The following is a 20,650-nucleotide window of genomic DNA, read 5'->3' as shown; positions in this document are numbered from 1 at the left end:
GTGAATGAATCAGTCTGTGTCTAAGTATAACAGTGTGCAGCTGAAATGTTTTTTAATGTATTATAGTGAAAGTCAAACTTGAACTCCTTGGAGGGATTCAAAATATATGCAACAACGATTGTTGGTTTATTGCACAGAACTTCAGTTTGGTTTAAGCTAATTAATGCCAGATCGTCACCAGTTATTTTGAAAGGTTTAAACTAAGGAGTGCTAGTCCACTTGAGAGCCTGATCTTCATAACATCTTCATAAAGAGCTAATTTCACCTTGATTCGATTCCTCTTATGCTCACATGTTTCTCCCAAGGCACTGTTAACCATCAGTTTATAAAAATTTTTCTCAAAATTATTTTTTGCCACATTTTGTTTTTGCGTGTTTATTTGAACATATGGTGTCAAACAATTTGATTGGTTAAACGCCAGCGCACGATGCAGTTTTTCAACTTTCATACCTAACTGAACATATAGTTTTAATGTCTGGTAATGCAGAATGTAGCTCTTTTGGGAAATAGAGTTTGAATGATCTTATTACTCGAGGGTGCGGTATCCATCCTTATATCACTTAAGAATTCTTCTTGATAATCACCCAATCAGAATTGTTCAACCTGCTGCTTCGCTGGAGCTCGGGAAAAATCAGAGTGAAGGTCATGAAACGCGTCCAGGTATGATAGGTCCACTTGAACAAGGTGTCCGACATCACTGTCATCGGTAGTCTCCAGTACTTTCCTAATGAACTGCGGCTCAACTTCAGAGTCCCATTGTTGCTCCATGAACTTAAAGTCTTTAAGAGGCAACGACAATTTTCCCATTATTCCCTAGACAGATTGTTTGCGTCAAAAATAATTATGAAATCCGCAGGTTCTTTTCGATTGAATTTTGGAAGTTACTTGTTGGCAACTGACAGTCTCTTGTTGTAGATAGAACTCACTCCATCCTTAGTCAAACCCTTAATTATGTCCAACGGTTCCCTGTCTGTGAGAACTCGAGGGGTGCTTTGCAAATTTTGAGCATGGCGTCACCTGATAGATTTGATGCTGTGTAGTACTGACCACAGTCAGGTCCATAAGTTTGGTGTCATACCTTGCGGAAGAAAAGTACAATAGCAGCCAGGAGAAATATATCTGTCTTCAAGTAGAGTTTTTAATACTCTCCAATCGTTCCACATTTGAACGCTTGGAAGACTGCTAGAGCGTGCTTGTATTCATCCTCAGTTACACTTATTGTTACAGTTGAAGACTGTAACTCCACTTTTCTCTCGATGGTAGTTCAGTTTCTCTGAGTTTCGGAAAGCTGTCAATGTAGTTGTACGGGAAGAAAAGTTTATGTTTGAGCATGTTTAGAGATGATTGTAGCCAGTCTTTGAAGTAGTCTTCGAGCAAGGTGAACTTGTTTGCTGGTAGATTTATTGTGGGAGTGTCTAGTGATGATGGCATGAGTCGGAAGGAATCCGACAATTTCTTTTGCTCATACACTGGTTTTTTGACTCCATTTTTGTCGAGACGCATTTTGAATAGAAAACCAGGTTCAATGGCTATGAAGTTTTCATCTGTAGTGGGTATGATCGAGATTGTTTTGCTCATGTTGTTTCCTTGTAGAGCGAGAATTGTATGATGAAAATCGTACTTCGAAAGATTATGAGCAAAGGGTGGTGTGTAGTTTAATGACTTTCTATTGATGTTACAACTGTTGTGTTCCCATCCCTGAAACTGGCCCGTGTATTGACAATGGTCAAAAACAGTTATTTTTTTTCATTGTGTTTTCCACTGTTTCCTCACATATCCAACAATCCTCGGCATTTTCTTCCCAATATGACGCTTCACAGTTTAAGCATCTGTTTCGTTAATTCGCTTGATATACTTTCTTTGCTATTTGCTCGGGAGCTTCTATTAGCTTGGACATTATGCTGGGACCACTCTTACATTCAAAATGAAAGAGCTCGACCTCATTTAGCCCTCCAAAAAGCATTGCGTAGCTTCATGGCTTGTGAAGCTCTATGGTTCTTGTTTTTGATTTCTGTTGGTTGTTTCTACACCCATAGACGGATTCCATTATCAATTTCAGGTCGAAAAACCCAACTATGGGAGCAAACCACCGAGATTGGATTTTGAAATAAATGAATTGAGTTTCCTTCGGCATTCTAACGACAGCTGGTTTGTTTTCTAGATAGAAGCCAAGATGTTTATCATGATGCTCCTTTGACAAAAAAATGTGAAAGCAGTTCCGACAAAGATAATTTTCAGTCCTTGAGACTTGCTCACAGACTCTGCGTAAAAAAATTACGCAAATTTTGGAGCAATACATAGTGATGCATTTAACCACAATAAGCAGTTGAAGATCTAAATTAAAGTCAAAGTTTGTTTTTTTTGATACGCTGAATGGTCTTAGCCCGCTCTCAGTGTACCTGAAGCTAAGTTTTTGTGTCAGCGCAGTTTTTAACAATTTTAGGTCTTGATCTTTTAGATTTTTTTCTGGAGGCGGTCATAAGGGTTTGAAAATTAAACTTTTTTTAACCGAAAAGCGTTGACTCAGACATCATTAAATTCCTCAAATCCTGCGATCTGATAAAAACCTATTGGCATAATGACCTCGCCATTTGCTTTTTTTGCCATTGGATTTCCCAGTCCGTATGTAGTAATTCTGCGCGATGAAGAAACAACAGGAAAAAGTCGGGGGCCATACATCAAATGATACGCCGCGGCGTAGCAGTTGAGGGAGCAGTTTTCATCCACGCCGTTTCGAATATTCAACAATGCCGTCGTTCCAGCGAGTTGTGATGGAGGTGTTAAATATGAAGGCGCCTTTATGGGTTTGGCTTTTGCTATTCGTAATTTTATGTTTTCAATCTGATCTTCTATCGAGGGTCCAGCCGCTACCATGTGAAGGAATGTTATTCAATGCCAGAAGCATCTGTTCAACCATTGCTTAAAAAGTGTTGTCTGCGAGGCCTCCAAAGTCGACACGTTTCATTTTTGATCTGCTTGACTTTAAGAGACTTTAAGAGGCTCAACGAATAAGGTTTTAAATTTCTTGTTGTTTTATATATATGACTTGGAGTAGATCCAGATCATACGCCCTTACTGCAATTTTGTACGTTTTCAGAATGCCCCCAAAAGCGCCTTCTGTCGGCATAATACACGAAAGCTGAAAATTTTCTGAGTCAATATTCCATGCTGACAGACTATCAACACTACTCATGTGCTCTAAATGTTCAGCGGGGACTCAGCTCATCATCTTGAACTGTCATATGTCCTGTTAGTTTTTAGAGACTTCTCGTTGAAAAACCACAATCATTGCATTCAAACAAATAACCTTGGGGATATATCTTGAGGATGCTTTTTTGGTGACACCTGAGGCTCCTCAAATCAGCCATTAGTTTTTGGCAAATATCGCACTTGAACTGTGGCATTTCGAAAACACGGCAATCTGTTCTTCCGATTTTGATGTGTTTGAATTAACCAAATTTTCTTTAAAAATATAAACTTGGTGTTTTTGTTTAATGACATCAAGACGTAAGGCTGAAACCAATGATTATTTATTAAGTCCCGGGGACCAGGTTTTAAGATGTTTAATCAACCAATCAGATGTGAGAAAGCTGTCTGCTTACTCATGTCTATTTCGTTTGATTTCATGATAGCGTAAACTTAGTTATTTACATACCCAACGTTCCATCGTCTAGACGAACTTCAAATTATTTTACAGGCTGAAAGTTTTTCCCCCGCTTTCCGTCTACTAATCCAGGGCCTAAATTTAGTTCAAATGATTTTGGCGTTTGATCGAATGAGTAATTAGCCTCTCTTAATTGAAAGAAATTTCCATAACATTCACTTGATATTTTTTTATGAATGACAACAACTGAAATTCATTTATATCGGGAATGAATGGAATATTATCATTGAGAACACAATGAGCTATATAAAAGCAATGAAGTCTACACATTTGAGAGTCTGCACTTTGCAGGGGTTTATTGCAGTCACGTCAGTCTTCCATGAGGTCCACTATCATGTTATCCGTAGTGCTTTGTCGAAATCGGTCTGATATGTGCTTATATGAATAAAGAGGTAATGCTAGCGGTTCAGCAAATATGTTTGGGTCGGCACATCTCTTTAAAAGCACAATCCAATGAGATCCAGGTGAGGAGGCCGATGATGCAAGAATGATAGCAAATGAATTGGTTGGCATGCTCAAGGGAAAATTGTCAGCTGCTGTTGAATTTAAAGACCAAGTGTCCGCCATGTCGAGTCACTTTAAATATTTAATCTTCATCCATTAGATTATAGGAAGAGCGTTTTTGGAAACGTTTCTCGAAGAATCGATATAATCTATTAAACATTTCCCTCCGAGACATAAAATTTCATTTATGCTAGACAACGCTGCACCGAACTTGAGTTCCACGGATAGTGAAGAGTTTTTTTAACTCAGGATGAATGAAATTTTGTGTAGCCCCTGTGTGCTGGTATGGTCAAATACCATTATAAAGTGTTCGGAGAAGTCAGTGAGCGGTATTCCTTGATCACTTTCTACAGAAACTAGTGCCGCCATTTAGTTGTAGTATAGTTGATTATTATCAGTTGTTGAAATCGGCGTGCCAGCGGTGGCGTACTCATTCCCATAAATCATTATCTCATTCACATCAAACTTCCTATACAAAAAGGCATTTAGCGTATTGGTACCGATGAACGCATCACTGCGTTACATATCAGTCTCCAAATGGGTTCTTCAGTGAAAATGTCCTGTTGCTCCCAGCTCTGTTGCCCAGCTGTTGCTAGAAAAAAAATTGAAATCACTTCATTATAGCGATACATTGCAGGTGTCTTGAGAAGGGTTTTCTCTATCGCGCCCATCACCTTATCCGAGACTGTTGTTTTTTGAACGAAAAATTTTGCCTCATCAATTTTGATTCTTTAGTGTTTTGCCCCGTCTTCACTTACAATCGTACAATCATTCTGTAATCGTCGGAATGAAAATCGTAAAGTTACTCCGCTCGCTAGATGTTTTTCGTAGGAAAAAAACTGGTAGCTATTTTTCCATACAGCGTGATATCGGCTAATCTTCTCAAAGTTACTTCTCGAGCTGTGATCGTAGCGGCTGTGACGCATGTTAGGTCTGCTTCATAATCGTATCGTTGATATTACAATCAGGTTCTTTTTTGCATCCGGTCCATGAGAAAATGCTGTTTAATTAAAGTTTTTGTGTGCGTAGTGACCATTGGCGGAAGAAAACTCATTACCGTTTGCTAACACTGTGCAATCAGCAAAAAGCGAATGTAAGGCGTTATTGACCAAATGCGGTGTGTCAATTTTGTTGGCATCTACCGTGGTTAAGCGTAAATTGTTTCCATCACTTTGAATGACTCGAAATTGGATTTCCAGATAAATCTTCTGCCGGTCGATGAAATTTTTTCTGTCACCTACTTCACCTACACTATTTCAAACTCTAACGAAGATCCAGTGGGTGAGTAAAGTCGCCCAGTTTTTTGCTCGAATGATTGATCAAATGTTACCAGCAGGGGAGGTTTTTCGAACAAAAGCTATGTGTAGCCTCTGTGGGAATAATAATGTAAGTACGCTTTCTTACTTCTGAGAAGAAATCTGATCGACTCTTTTGTGGCATCGTTTTTCATGAAGTGTTCTTTTTACTTGGTGGAGACTGCTTTTTGCATGCTTACTGTTTTGACCTCTTGCGATTGATTTCTTTGCGTTTGCGCCGAAGTGTGCCTCCATTTTGTTTCCTCGCTGTTCTTGCAACTGAACTTTTCAGAGCTTGCTTTGCTGATTTTTATTGGTTGCAAAATCCACCTATTTAACTCTGGGGCACCTTGCACGAACATTTTGCTACCAATTTTTTTGCTGCTGGCCAAATATTTTGACTAACTTGGGGTAATGCAACACGTCGAAATCCAGCGGCTAATGCGCCGAAAGCACTGCCTCTTTGTATGTAATGTCCTGAGAAGTGAGGCCTCGGATTGGATGCTTTATTATGATAGTAGGCTTCCATCAGTTAGCTTGTTCGTTGAAATGTAAGACTGGCAACAAATTTACCGATTCCTGTGAAAGGTATTAGTTTCCCGTTCTCACTGCTCAGCTCAAATTTTATGTTCTGGATAACCTTTGAAAATTAACGCTTATAATCAAAAATAGTATAGATTTCATGGTGAACAGGTGCGACAATGTTGAAGCTGCCGTTTCTCAGACATCTTTCAGATTCAATAATTTTATGAAAGGGTGCTTGCGAGTTACCAACATGTTGGTATTCGATAATGTCAATGTATACAAAACTAAGCTGTAAACCACAAGTTTTATCAAAGGGGAAATTGCCTAAACGTCTGTTAGAGCAAGCAAACTTCCCTTTTTTCCCTTGTAACCGATATGCACAAATCCATTGTCTGAAGGGTCAGGTGTTCCTTTGATGTCAAGGATGCTGGGAATTGCGTTGTGTCGGAGTGACAATCCTTCGTTTTTAACAAATGTCAACGTGAGTTTCTGTGTGACTTTGTCGAAACTGCTATTTAACTGTTTCAAACTTGCAATACCAACAGTTTTTTCAATTTTTCTCTTGTTGAATCGGTTGAGATAATTGCTTCCGAAATGATGCCACAGTGTTTTCAATAAAAATTTCCATCAACGCGTTTGATAACAAGTCAATTTTAAACTCATTGCTATTGTTAGAAATCATTGCTCCTGTTCTCCTCATCAGTGTTTAACACAACAATTTGTACCAATTCCAGTTTGTAAATTTTCCCTAGGAAATTGACGTTGCTCACGTCGATGAGATTGTATGTGGGTGGACTTGTTGTAGTCTGTCGTAGTACTGTGAAAACGTTGTCTCTGTAATTCTGAGTGTAAACTTTTTGAAAGTATCTTCTGGTTTTGCTATTCGTACCAGGTCTCCCTCTTCAAATCTCGGCTTGTATTTTTTGTTGTCCAGAGCCAGGCAAATTAAAAATGGTTCATGTTTTTTGAAAACTATGTTTGAGGCTAATTTTGTAACACGGTTTACACGACTGCTAATGGTTTTTACAAAATTTGGAAACTCCTTTATATAGTTCCAAGACCCTTTATCTTCAAAATATCTGTAAACAATTTTTTAAAATTAGTGATCTTATGTTTCTCTCAGCAAACGCAGACTTGGTTTTGTTCTCAGTTGTATTCAAATGAAGCTTTTTGTTTTCACAGAATGTTATGAATTGGTTTTTGAATTCGGTATCTTTGTCCGTCCACACCTTCTTTCGTTGCTTCGTTTTTATCATCGTTTTGAACGCTTCAATGCAATCGCTTGCATACATCGTTATGAGAGGTTGAAACCGTATATAGCGTGAAGAAACGTCAACTGCCACCAAAATGAATATGATCCCATTGTTGTGCTTTGCTACTTTATCCATATAGGCTACATCCATGGACCAAATTTCGTTTATTCTGTAGGCAACTGCCTTCAATCGTGGGTAAATTTTCCTGAACTGACGATATTTAGTGTATGATTTCTTCGATTGATTGAACTTCTTATTTTATTTGCGTGAGAAGCCGCTTTCCTATTTTATGTTGACAGCGCTTCCAACCGCTTCTTTTTTTGTTTGAACTTTACTTAGTTTTTTTTTATTTCCTCTGAATGAAGTTTTCTAGCCTGTTGATGTTTTAATTTCAAATCAAATCTAGCAATCTCTGTTTTGTCTGCTTTCTCGACAGCAGGCGTCTGTTCACCGGCTGCCCCATCTAAAATCTGATGAAACCTTCGTGCTCGCGGAATTTTTATGAACTGTTTTGCGTAAGTGTTACAAATGAGATGTGGTCAAGTTTTAGTTAATTCAATACTTGATAATAGTCAGGCAAAAGATGTTGTTTGTTGCTATATGTGTTTTGATGATGTTTGTTGCTATATGTAGAGGAAAGTTGATGCTGGAATGTCTGTGTTCCTTCCATTAATGAGAATCTTTACTATCAACATCAAGTGAAATTTTGCGTGATCGGTTGATTTTATTCAAAATTATTTTTGCTTTCCAAAAATTTTCTCTCTCGAGAAAATCTATATCATCGATCACACATTGACTGATATCATCAAATTCTCTTCGCTTAGTTTCGTCTGAGATATTTGGTTGATTTTCTTCATCGAATAACATGACGTCATTGGTGTGTTGATCTGTGTTCTGCCGCATGACTGCTTCTGGTGGCTCTTGTTTTGATGTTTTCTGTAGAAGCGATAGTTGTTTTGACTTGTTCTCTTTTTGTGAATGGATTTTTCATTTTTTGCAAGACCTGAGGTTGTTCATTTCTATACATGTTGCAAGGAATGAGCAAAAACTTTTTATTTGGAATTTTTCTGTAGAAACGGTAGACAAGGTATGGCAATTAGTCGAATTAGAGAATGCGCACATGTTGGCTGGAAGATTTTACTTTTCTGTAACACATTAAAATGATTTTCAGAATGTTGTCGCAGTTGAGATTCAAATTGTTGTAACTCTGCTTTTTTGATTGAGACAACACCATAGAGCACGTTCATAACACAGTCACTGAGGAATCAAATTAACTCAATATTTTTGGCTATAAAAATTCTCTTGCTTTTATTATTTGGGGTCGATTTTGACGCATCAGCGCTTCAGAATAATTAAGTTTTTTTCATTCGTAATTGATGTAACAACAGCTTCCTCCGAAGGAATATAGAAAATTGATGATTCGGGACCAATGAGTTGAGAAAAAAATCGTAAGCCCTGACTTGTTTTGGGATCAAGGAGGGAGAACGGGAAGGAGGGCACGAAAAAAAGTTTTTGGCGTTTTGGAAGAAGCAGTGTAAAACGCAAAAAACTAACAACCTTTCAAAAAACTTTTGTTCCCCCTCATTGCAAACTCTGGGTTACAAAATATCCCCCCTTTCGTGCCCTGTAAGACACTATAATACTGTTCATTTATTATCATGTTATCAAATCAAAATTACTGAATCGAATTAGGTTCCAATATTGAAACTCGAAATATACAATTACCATTTTCACTGATGCCAGGGCTTGAAAAAAAATAAAATATTAATACTTAAATAGTTTTTGCGACCACCTTTGAGATGTTTGCCTTGAAAAATATTATTTAAATAGTAGCCAACCGAAAAAAAAATCGTAAAATCAATTTGACTAAAAGGTGGGCTTTTTGATTTTTTTGACTCCAAAAACTTTCGAAAACAGAACTGCCAGATTGTGTTTGTTTTGGTTTGAACTATGTTTTGGCCCAACTGAATATCAAGTTGCTGAAAGTACTGTAAATATGCTAAATAACGAACAGAAACGTCTGAAAATTTACATTGCTTTCGTGACAATTTATACACGAACTTGCATTTAATTTATTGTCCTCGCGGTCGAAGAATCTTTCAGTTATAGTTTCAATTGGCTTGAACAACAACTCCACCCCGGTTGAAGACACGTGAGTAGTATATAACATCTACGTAAAAAAGGGGAGTTATCATTCCACTCTTAACCATAGGATAATAGGTAGTGGCGGTTAAGTGGAAATGGGATAGGTGGGATAAAATCTTTCCGCCTGCAAATTATTGACGTTTGGATTGTTCTATTCCGCGCTAGTTTTACATTCGTTGTTTGCCTTTGAATGTAACGCTACATGCAAAAAGTTGTCTTAATATCCTAATAGAGGGGAGGAAGTTGTTATGCGATATTTTGACTTGTGATTAAGCGGTTTTGGTCAGTTGTTAGCAAAAACTGATCATTATTGGGAGAATACGGGCATAGATCAAATGGCAACTATAGCAACGGTTGATTTGAGAAGTATTCACGAGATTTAAAATGGTTTGAAAAAAAATTTTTCACAATATAGTCAACGATTATTTTTTTTATTTTTAGCGACTTGTCTCTACCTTGATCCGGATATTGATTTGGATATTGAGTTGAAATTGCAACCGTACGGAGGTTTGATTGGTATCGATAATTCTTCGTTAGACAAATATTTCAAAAATTTAAAAATATTGAGATTACACGCCATACTCCACGACGCTTCCGGTTTTGCTTTCGAATATAGTGAGAATGGACCTGGTTATTCTTATGTTTTACCCTGTCCAGTCACAAATGAATATCTGGGTCATGTTACGGGTATTGCTTTTTGCCTGTATGTTAAAACTTTCTAAAATAATTTATTCAGTTTGTTGGAGTGTTAACATTGCGACCGGTTGTTATTGACTATTTTTGAAAATTTTTGTGATAAAATATCTGGTTCCATGATAAAAAACTTGCTATTGCAACTGAAAACTATACAGACACTGTCTAAGTCCTACCAACAAACTCAATCAACTCCCTCTCATCAAGTGAGCAAAGATCTCATCAGTGGGTATCAAAATTTCTCCATGATTTAGTTTGGGAGAGTGGGGATTACCCATACTCTTTTTTGCGTCAGATTGTTCAAATCGTACTGTTTCGTTTTCCACTATCAAAGTTTTATGCCAAAAAAACCGAAAAAATTGAGACTTTAAAAAAACTTCTCGAGAAAGAAGTAGTAGACTTAGAAGAATTGTTGTTTCCAAAAATCAAAAATTTGAAATTTTATAATGGCCAGTTTGTGATCTGCATGCTATTCGTTGTCCAAGACGTCAATTAAAGAAACATTGCGCCACAAAGAAAGCGGAGCAGTTCTACTACTGGCCAACGAATAAATCGTCGATCAGACAGAACATCAGCTTTGTCAATACTTCAAGTGAATTTGTCTCCAAATTTGACAGTTTACAGTTGCATAATGTCTGAAAACCATTTGACGGTCATTACTGTCAGGGAGGAATAAATTGATTCGAGTGGGCAAACTGATCTGAAGAAACAACAAATCAATTGCTCTGGTGCTGTAATAGAATTGTTTAAAAGGTATCTTTCGCTATTAGGGTACTTTCAATAATATCATGTCTATACAAGCGAAAATGCAAAAACTGAAACTAATCCCTCTACCTATGCCCAAGCGTCCAATGCCAATTCAGGTCTCTCTGAGAAATAAAAGTCTTCCAGAAAAAAATCGGCAAGTTGTGACTGTGAGAAACGCGGACTCAATCTTCTACTATGACATTGCGCTGGGAATAAGAGCAAGCTATACAGTTTTCTATAAAAGAGAAGACATAGACTCTCAGTTTATTACATATGAATTTTTTTATTGTTGATTAAATTTTTTGTGCAATTGATTTTGAACAACCTTTTTTTATTAAACGATTGTATGCTTTCTAAATTTATTTTTTCTAAAAGCAATTTTTCAAATGGATCAACATGTGGATCAATTGGATGCTGGTGAGGGTTTGACTGATTTGGTTTTTGATGAAAAAAATCATGAGAGAAGACCATGGAAAATTTGTAATACACGATTACCCAGATCAGAAGTTGTCTTCTTTACCCAAAGTTGCATCATATTGCTTCTTATTGCTATATCACTGACTAAACTAGTTTTTTTTAAAACCTGATTGTGAAGAAGCAATATTTTGGTTTTCGCTTCTTTCTTGTACAGTAGGATACGGTATACCTAACCCAAAATTATGAGTAAAATTATTTCGACAAATGATCGCCTCTTGATGGTTGTCTCTGGTCCGTCATGTTGTGAGGAAAACGGAGCTTATTTTCAATATGTTGCTGAATGACACCTTTTCACCAAAATTTCCAGCAATTTTTTTCCTTTTACCAGCATGACTATCCTAAATTTCAGTCTCTTGAGAGAAAACTGAACATTCAATTTACAAAGTTTTCAAGTTTTGATCTAATATCAGATCTTGAAAACTGTCTGCTGGTATTTGTCAGTTCTTGTGAAGAAATTTTTATTGATAAAAAATTCTCTAATTTAGCAACATCAGGAAGTCATAAGAATTTGAGTGTTATATACGTTAAGCACAACCTTTTTCAACAAAGTAAATGGTCTAGAACTATCGATTTAAATACAAACCAATTCATTTTTTTCAAATCACCCCGTGATGTTCAACAGATTAGTTTAATTGGTAGACAAATGAATAATTTTTAATTTTTGAAAGATAGTTATGAGTTTGCAACAAAACAATCTTTTGGACATTTACTGATTGATTTGGATCCTGAAACGTCTGAAGTTTTACGTTACTGCTCAAATATTGTACGACCAGGAACTTCTGTGTTTTGTCTTCCTCCGGCTAAGGCAGTTATTACAAATTTAGCTGATGAGAGAGAATGAATTATGTGCGCTGCGGCGAATGCTAGAATTATCAGACACAAAACATAGGATTTCATCAAGACAGCTCCAAATAATTTTATATTTTTTCTTTGTGAGTGTTTCTTAAACGTTGTAAACGGAAACACGTTCCCGCCAAAAACATTTCTTAAAAATCACACAAACGAATTCAAGTTTATACTGTCTAAAGAAATTAGCCTTAAACACAAACGATTGTTTATCTCCAAACAACCAGCGAAAAGTGAGATAATTGATAGCCCAATATATGAACAAAAAGCAGCTCAGTTATCTCTTTTTCACAGAAACCAATCGACTGACACGGAAAAACCAGCACAAGAACTGGGAACCGCTGAACCTATGAGAGACACTAACGAAATCGGAGAGGTACCTAAGGAACAGGAAGAAACATCAGAAGCAGCCAGGGATGACAGTGAAATTGAACCAATTGTAAAAAAAACAAAATTATTGACCCTGAGACAACAATTTTCGAACATGGATTAATGAAAAAAATTAAAATTGAGCGATCAGAAATTTTACTCGACCTCATTATGAAATCGGACTTAAAAACCATAGAAGGAAACAACGTACTTCACATCGACCAAAAGCCTCTAGACGTGAAATTTTCTACTTTTTTGCATAATTTACAGCATCCCACAAAAAAAATAAACATAAAAAATACTCAACAAAATACTACAACATTTTTGAATGCTCTCGATGTATCTCCTTCTCCTCTTTTAGTTGCAATCACTTATGCCAAAAAAGTCCTGGAGTTTTCTTTCGAATGTGAACAAGTGAATTTTACCCAAGCGGAGAAGAATCCAGCAGTAGCAAAGCTCAAGTTCAGTCCCGAAAAAAGATAACGAAGAAACAACCGTCCAAGCGTCAGGCAAAGAAGAGACCAGTCAGAAGAAATGGTCTTTCTTTTAATGAAATAAAAAAAATTTCGATCAACTTTATTTGAAAAGACCAAATTCCTATGAAAGCCTAAAACGCTTACAGGCTCAGAGGAAACTACCTTTAGGCAAAGTACAGTCCTATTTGGAGACAAAGCATTCCTCTACAACGTATCGTTCGATTCGAATAAAATATCCAAGGCTCAAAATTTCCATCAGTTTTTGTGAAAGATATTGATGAAATTTGGTCTCTGGATTTGGCTCAAGTTGATAATATGTCAAAGGATCATCGCAATGTTAAGTATTTGTTTTTTGCTGTAGACTGTTTGTCAAGATATTTACGAGTGGAACCAATGAAAACAAAATATGCAACAGAAGCAGCTGAAGCCTTCAAAAAACTGATCAAAAACAAACAAGCAGAAAAGGTGTGGGTTCAAGATGGTAAAAATTTTTTTGGAGCTTTCGAATATTTCAAACGCGGTATTCATTTGTATAGAACATTCAGTGAAAAAAGTATGCTTTCGTTTAAACGAACATCAGATCGTTTAAAAAAATAGTTCATCGCTACCTTGAAGAAAAATGGACATACTCGTATATTGACCAACTAGAAAAATTTGTAGACACAATCAACTCACGCGTAAACCGAGTAACCAAAGTTGCACCTAACAAAATTACAAAAAAAGATGTGCTGAGACTTGTTTCCTTAGCCGTAAAACCAATCGAAATACAAAAACTCAAATTTTACATTGGTGATTTTGGGAGAATCGTTAAAAAAGATTGGGCTTTCAGGAAAAAATACAAAAATTCTTTCACTGATGAAGTCGTCGAAATAAAAAGAATACCAATTCTGAGTCCACCAACATACCCCTCAGTAGACTCAGGCAACGAAACAATCAAAGGAAAGTTTTATCAACCAGAATTACAGCTCGTTCGTCTTCCTCTTGAAGAGAATGTCACGTAAACGATTTGTAGATGAGTTTACAGTGCATGTCATTTCATCAGCTTCAATGGAAACATTTGGCCTAAAAACAAATGCATCTTTCCGCAATTTCTTCAACGACGAATTTCAACTTTCAGGCGACTGGAGAGTTGCATTAAGTAATGTAATTTTTCCAGCTAAAACTGAGAATATTGCCGACGGGAACATAACCGCATACAACTTGAAAGATTATGAAGATTCTCAAAAAATGTCTTCTGGTAACAATGTTATCTCTCGACATTACAGCGGACAAAAACGGGTTTTTATACCTGGAGCTTTTGATTCAGTTCCGGAACTTCTTGCAACAGTTAAACTTAGAGCTGGGCTTCCTCATTTTTCTTTCAGAGAACTGAAGAACACGGGTAGATACGAAATCTTGTTTGGAAAATATGAGGGTATAACTTTTCCGAGTGAGGAAATTCCTATCAAAGTTGGGTTTAAAATTATTCCTGATGGAAATGGAATACACATTGGCTATAAAATGAATCCGACGGCAAACAGACTTATGAAAAGCGACGAGACAAGGACATACTCTGGCAAGTTCCCAGCCGAATTTTGCGCTGGACGGCATTTAATTTTTATCTACACCAATATAATTGAACACCAATACGCTGGCTACGTCAAGGAAACTCTTTTACGTGTTATTGATTCAAATTAACGTCTCAAAAACGGTTGTAAATCTAAACTTGAACCAACTCATCGAATAGTTTTCACAAATTTATACTATAAGAAATTGTTGACAATCACCATTCAGTCGATTTCAATTGAACTGAGAACCAAAACCGGGCAACTGATTCCATTTTCTGGGACGGGAAAAGTCATTTTAACATTACAATTCAAAAAACTTGATTCGTCAAAATGGATTCATACTATGCAAATCAAGCAACGTTTCTGCCTCATTTTTCTGGACATTATCGGCAGAGAGGAAGTGGTTTTGGAGCTTTAGCTGCCGGCGCTGGACGTGTTCCTCTACCGCTTGCGCGTCGTTTCATTCTACCAACCGCCAAACGCATCGGAAAAGAGCTCCTAAAACAGATTGCTCTCGATATTTTAGATAAAGTATTTTTCACTGCCTTTTTTGGTGACTTTTTATTGCTGACTACATCTATAATTTTGGGAACACACAGTTTTAGGAGCTCTTTTCCGATGCGTTTGGTGGTTGGTAGAATGAAACGACGCGCAAGTGGTAGAGCAACACGTCCAATGCCGGCAGATAAAGCTCCAAAACCACTTCCTCTCTGCCGATAATGTCCTGAAAAATGGGGCAAAGACGTTGCTTGATTTGCATAGTATGAATCCATTTTGACGAATAAAGTTTTTTGAATTGTAATGTTAAAATGGATTTTCCCGTCCCAGAAAATGGAATCAGTTGCCCGGTTTTGGTTATCAGTTCAATTGAAACCGACTGAATGTCGTTTGTCAACAATTTCTTGTAGTCTAAATTTATGAAAACTTTTCGATGAGTTGGTTCAAGCTCACATACACTACCGTTTTTGAGACGTTGATTTGAGTCAATGACACGTAAAAGAGGTGCCGTGACGTCACTGACGTATTGGTATTTAATAATATTGGTTTAGATAAGAATTAAATGCTTTCCAGCGCAAAGATAGGCTGGGAACTTGCCAAAATATGCTCTTGTCTCGTCACTTTCAATAGGTCTGTTTGCCGTCGGATTCGTTTTATAGCCAATGTGTATTCCATTTCCATCAGGAATACCTTTGAACCCAATTATGATCGGAATTTCCTCACTCGGAAAAGTTTTTGTCCGCTGTAAGGTCGAGAGATAACATTGATAAGACAAGACATTTTTTGAGAATCTTCATAATCTTTCAAATTGTACGCGGTTATGTTCCCGTCGGCAAAATTCTCAAATTTAGTTGTAAAAATTACCTCACTTAATGCAACTCTCCAGTCGCCTGAAAGTTGAGTTTCGTCGTTGAAGAAATTGCGGAAATATGCATTTGTTTTTGGGCCAAATGTTTCCATTGAAGCTGATGAAACGACATGCACTGTAAACTCATCTACAAATCGTTTACGTGACATTGTCTTCAAGAGGAAGACGAACGAGCTGTAATTCTGGTTGATGAAACTTTCCTTTGATTGTTTCGTTGCCTGAGTCTACTGAGGGGTATGTTGGTGGACTAAGAATTGGTATTCCTTTATTTCGACGACTTCATCAGTGAAAGACTTTTTGTAGTTTTTCCTGAAAGCCTTATCTTTTTTAACAATTCTCACAAAATCACCAATGTAAAATTTGAGTTTTTGTCTTTCGATTGTTTGTACTGCTAAGGAAACAAGTCTTGGCACATCCTTTTTGGTAACTTTGTTAGGTGCAAATTTGGTTACTCGGTTTACGTGTGAGTTGATTGTGTCCACAAATTTATCTAGTTGGTCAATGTACGAGTATGTCCATTTTTTTCAAGGTAGCGATGAATTATTTTTTAAGAGATCTGATGTATCTTTCAGCTAAAGCAGACTTTTTTTCACTGAATGTGCTATACAAATGAATACCGCGTTTGTTACAGAGTTGTTTGAACGCTTCAGGAAAATTTTTAACATCGTCAACCCACACTTTTTCTGGTTGTATGTTTTTGATCATTTTTTGAAGGCTTCAGCTGCTTCTGTTGCATATTTTGTTTTCATTGTTTCCACTTGTAAATATCTTGACAAACAGTCTACAGCAACCAACAAATACTCAACATTGCGATTATACTTTGACAGATTGTTAACTTGAGCCAAATCCAGTGACCAAATTTCATTAATATCTTTCACAAAAACTGATGAAAATTTTGAGGCGTGGAAATTTTAATCGAATCGAACTATACTTTGTAATGGAATGCTTTGTCTCCAAATAGGACTGTACTTTGCCTAAAGGTAGTTTGCTCTGAACGTGTAGGCGTTTTACGCTTCCATAGGAAGCTGGTCCGTTCAAATAAATTTGATCTAAATTTTTGTTTCATTAAAATAAAGACCATTTCTTCTGACTGGCCTCTTCTTTGTCTGACGTTTGGACTGTTGTTTCGTCGTTATTTGTTTTTGGGACTGATCTTGAGCCATTGATACTGCTGGCTTTTTCTCCGCTTGGGTAAAATTCTTGTTCACTTTCGAAAGAAAACTCCAGGTTTTGTTTGGCATAAGTGATTGCAACTAAATGAGGAGATACATCGAGAGCATTCAAAATTGTTGTAGTATTTTGTTGAGTATTTTTTATGTTTATTTTTTTGTGGGATGCTGTAAATTATGCAAAAAAGTAGAAAATTTCACGTCTAGAGGCTTTTGGTCGATGTGAAGTACGTTGTTTCCTTCTATGGTTTTTAAGTCCGATTTCATAATGAGGTCGAGTAAAATTTCTGATCGCTCAATTTTAATTTTTTTCATTAATCCAAGTTCGAAAATTGTTGTCTCAGGGTCAATAATTTTGTTTTTTTTTACAATTGGTTCAATTTCACTGTCATCCCTGGCTGCTTCTGATGTTTCTTCCTGTTCCTTAGGTACCTCTCCGATTTCGTTAGTGTCTCTCATAGGTTCAGCGGTTCCCAGTTCTTGTGCTGGTTTTTCCGTGTCAGTCGATTGGTTTCTGTGAAAAAGAGATAACTGAGCTGCTTTTTGCTGATATAGTGGGCTATCAAGTATTTCACCTTTCGCTGGTTGTTTGGAGATAAACAATCGCTTGTGTTTAAGGCTGATTTCTTTTGAAAGTATAAATTTGGATTCGGTTTTGTGATTTTTAAGAAATTTTTTTGGCGGGTACGTTAGCGTTTACAACGTTTAAGAAACACTCACAAAGAAAAACTATATATTTATTTGGAGCTGTCTTGATGAAATCCCTTGTTTTTGTGTCTGATAATTCTAGCATTTGCCGCAGCGTTTATACTTCACTCTCTCTCATCAGCTAAATTTGTAATAACTGCCTTAGCTGGAGGAAGACAAAACACACAAGTTCCTGGTGGTACAATGTTTGAGCAGTAACGTAAAGCTTAGGATCCAAATCAATCAGTAAATGTCCAAAAGATTGTTTTGTTGCAAACTCATAAGTATCTTTCAAAATTTAAAAATTATTCAGTTGTCTACCAATTAAACTAATCTGTTGAACATCACGGGGTTATCTGAAAAAAATGAATAGGTTTGTATATAGATCAATAGTTCTAGACCATTTACTTTGTTGAAAAAGGTTGTGCTTAACGTATATAACACTCAAATTCTTATGACGTCCCAATGTTGCTAAATTAGAGAATTTTTTATCATTAAAAATTTCTTCACAAGAATTGACAAATACCATCAGACAGTTTTCAAGATCTGATATTAGATCAAAACTTAAATACGTTGTAAATTGAATTTTCAGTTTTCTCTCAAGAGACTGAAATTTAGGATAGTCACACTAATAAACTAAAAAATTGCTTGAAACTTGGGTGAATTGTGTCATTCATGATCATATTGAAAATCAGCTCCGTTTTTCCACAACATGATGGACCACAGACAGCCATAAAGAGGCGATCATTCGTCGAAATAATTTTATTCATAATTTTGGGTTGGGTAGAGCGTATTGTTTTGTACAAGAAAGAAGCAAAAACCAAATTGTTGCTTCTTCACAATCAGGTTTAAAAAAAACTAGTTTAATGTGATATAGCAATAAGAAACAATATGATGAAAATTTGGGTAAAGTACACAACTTCTAAGCTGGTTACTCGTGAGATACAAAATTTCCATGATCTTCTCTCATGATTTTTTTCATCAAAAACCAAATCAGTTATACCCCCACCAACATCCAATTGATCCACATGTTGATCAATTTGAAAAATTGCTTTTAGAAAAAATAAAATCAGAAAGCATACAATCGTTTAATAACGTTTAATAAAAAAAATTGGTCATTCAAAATCAATTGCACCAAACATTTAATCAACAATAAGAAAGTCATATGTAATAAATTGAGAGTCTATGTCTTCTCTTTTGTAGACAACTGTATAGTTTGCTGTCATTCCCAGCGCAGTGTCATAGTAGGTGATTGAGTCCACGTTTCGCTTGTTAACAAATTGCCGAATTTTTTCTGGAAGACTGTTATCGCTCAGAGAGATCTGAATTGGCACTGGCCGCTCGGGCATAGGTAAAGGGTTTGGTTTCAGTTTTTGCAATTTCGCTTGTATAGACATGATATAATTGAAAGTACTCTAATAGCGAAAGGTACCTTTTAAACAATTCTATTTCAGCACCAGAACAATTGATTTGTTATTTCCTCAGTACAGTTTGCCCATGCGAATCAACTTTTTCCTCCATGACAAAAGTGACTGTCAAATGGTTTTCAAATGTTCTGCAACTGTGAACTGTCAACTTTGGAGACAAGTTCACTTGAAGTATTGACGGAGCTGATGTTGTGTCTGATCGACGATTCATTCGTTAGCCAGTAGTAGAACAGCTCCGCTTTCTTTTTGGCACAATTTTTACTAATTGACATCTTGGACAACGAATAGCATGCAGATCACAAACTGGCGTCCCTTTATAAAATTTCAAATTTTTGAATTTTGGACACAACAACTATTCTAAGTTTACTACTTCTTTCTCGAGAAGTTTTTTTAAAGTCTCAATTTTTTTTGTTCCTTTGGCATAAAATTTTGATAGTGGAAAACGAAACACTATGCTTTGAACAATCTGATGCAAATAAGAGTATGGGTTATCCCCACTCTCCCAAACTAAACCATGGAGAAACTTTGATAACCACTGATCAGATCTTTGCTCACTTGATGACAGGGAGTTGAATGAGTTTGGTGGTTGGAATGAGACAGTGTCTGTATAGTTTTCAGTTGCAATAGCAAATTTTTTGTTATGACACCAGACTTTTTGTCACGAAAACCTTTAAAGTCAATAACAGCGGGTCGCAGTGTTAACATTCCAAAAAATTTTATCATACAGGCAAAAGCCAATGCCCGCCACATGACCAAGATACTCATTTGTGACTGGACAGGGTAAAACATAAGAATAACCAGGTCCCTTCTCACTATATTCAAAAACAAAACCAGAAGCGTCGTGGAGTATGGCATATAATCTCAATATTTTTAATATTTTGAAATTATTGTCTAACGAAGAATTATCAATACCAATCAAACCTCCGTACGGTCGCAACTTCAACGCAAAATCCAAATCAAGATCCGGAGCAAGGTGGAGACAAGTCGCTAAAAATAGAAAAATCGTTGACTATGTTGTGAATATTCTTTTTTCAAACCTTTGTAAATCTCGTGAATACTTTTCAAACCAACTGTTGCTATAGTTGCCATTTGATCTATGCACACATTCTCCCAATAATGATCAATTTTGCTAACAACTGGCCAAAACGACTTATCACACCTCTAAATATCGCATAATATCCCCCTCCCCTCTATTAGGTTATTAAGACTACTTTACTTGTAGCGTTAAATTCAAAGGCGAACGACCAAAGTAAAACTAGCGCGGAATAGAACAATCCAAACGTCAATAAACTGCAGGCGGAAAGATTACCTATCCTATTCCCACTTAAACGCCACTACCTATTATCCTGTAGTTAAGAGTCGAATGATAACCCCCTTTCTTTACGTAGGTATCATATACTACTTACGTTTTTTTAAAACTTTTTGTTGATAACCAGCAATAAAATTTCCAGATTAATAGC

The sequence above is a fragment of the Convolutriloba macropyga genome, chromosome 1 (genome assembly GCF_964194025.1).
Source record: "Convolutriloba macropyga chromosome 1, txConMacr16.3, whole genome shotgun sequence".
Taxonomy (NCBI): domain Eukaryota; kingdom Metazoa; phylum Xenacoelomorpha; order Acoela; family Convolutidae; genus Convolutriloba; species Convolutriloba macropyga.
Note: the sequence above shows the minus strand (reverse complement) of the source record.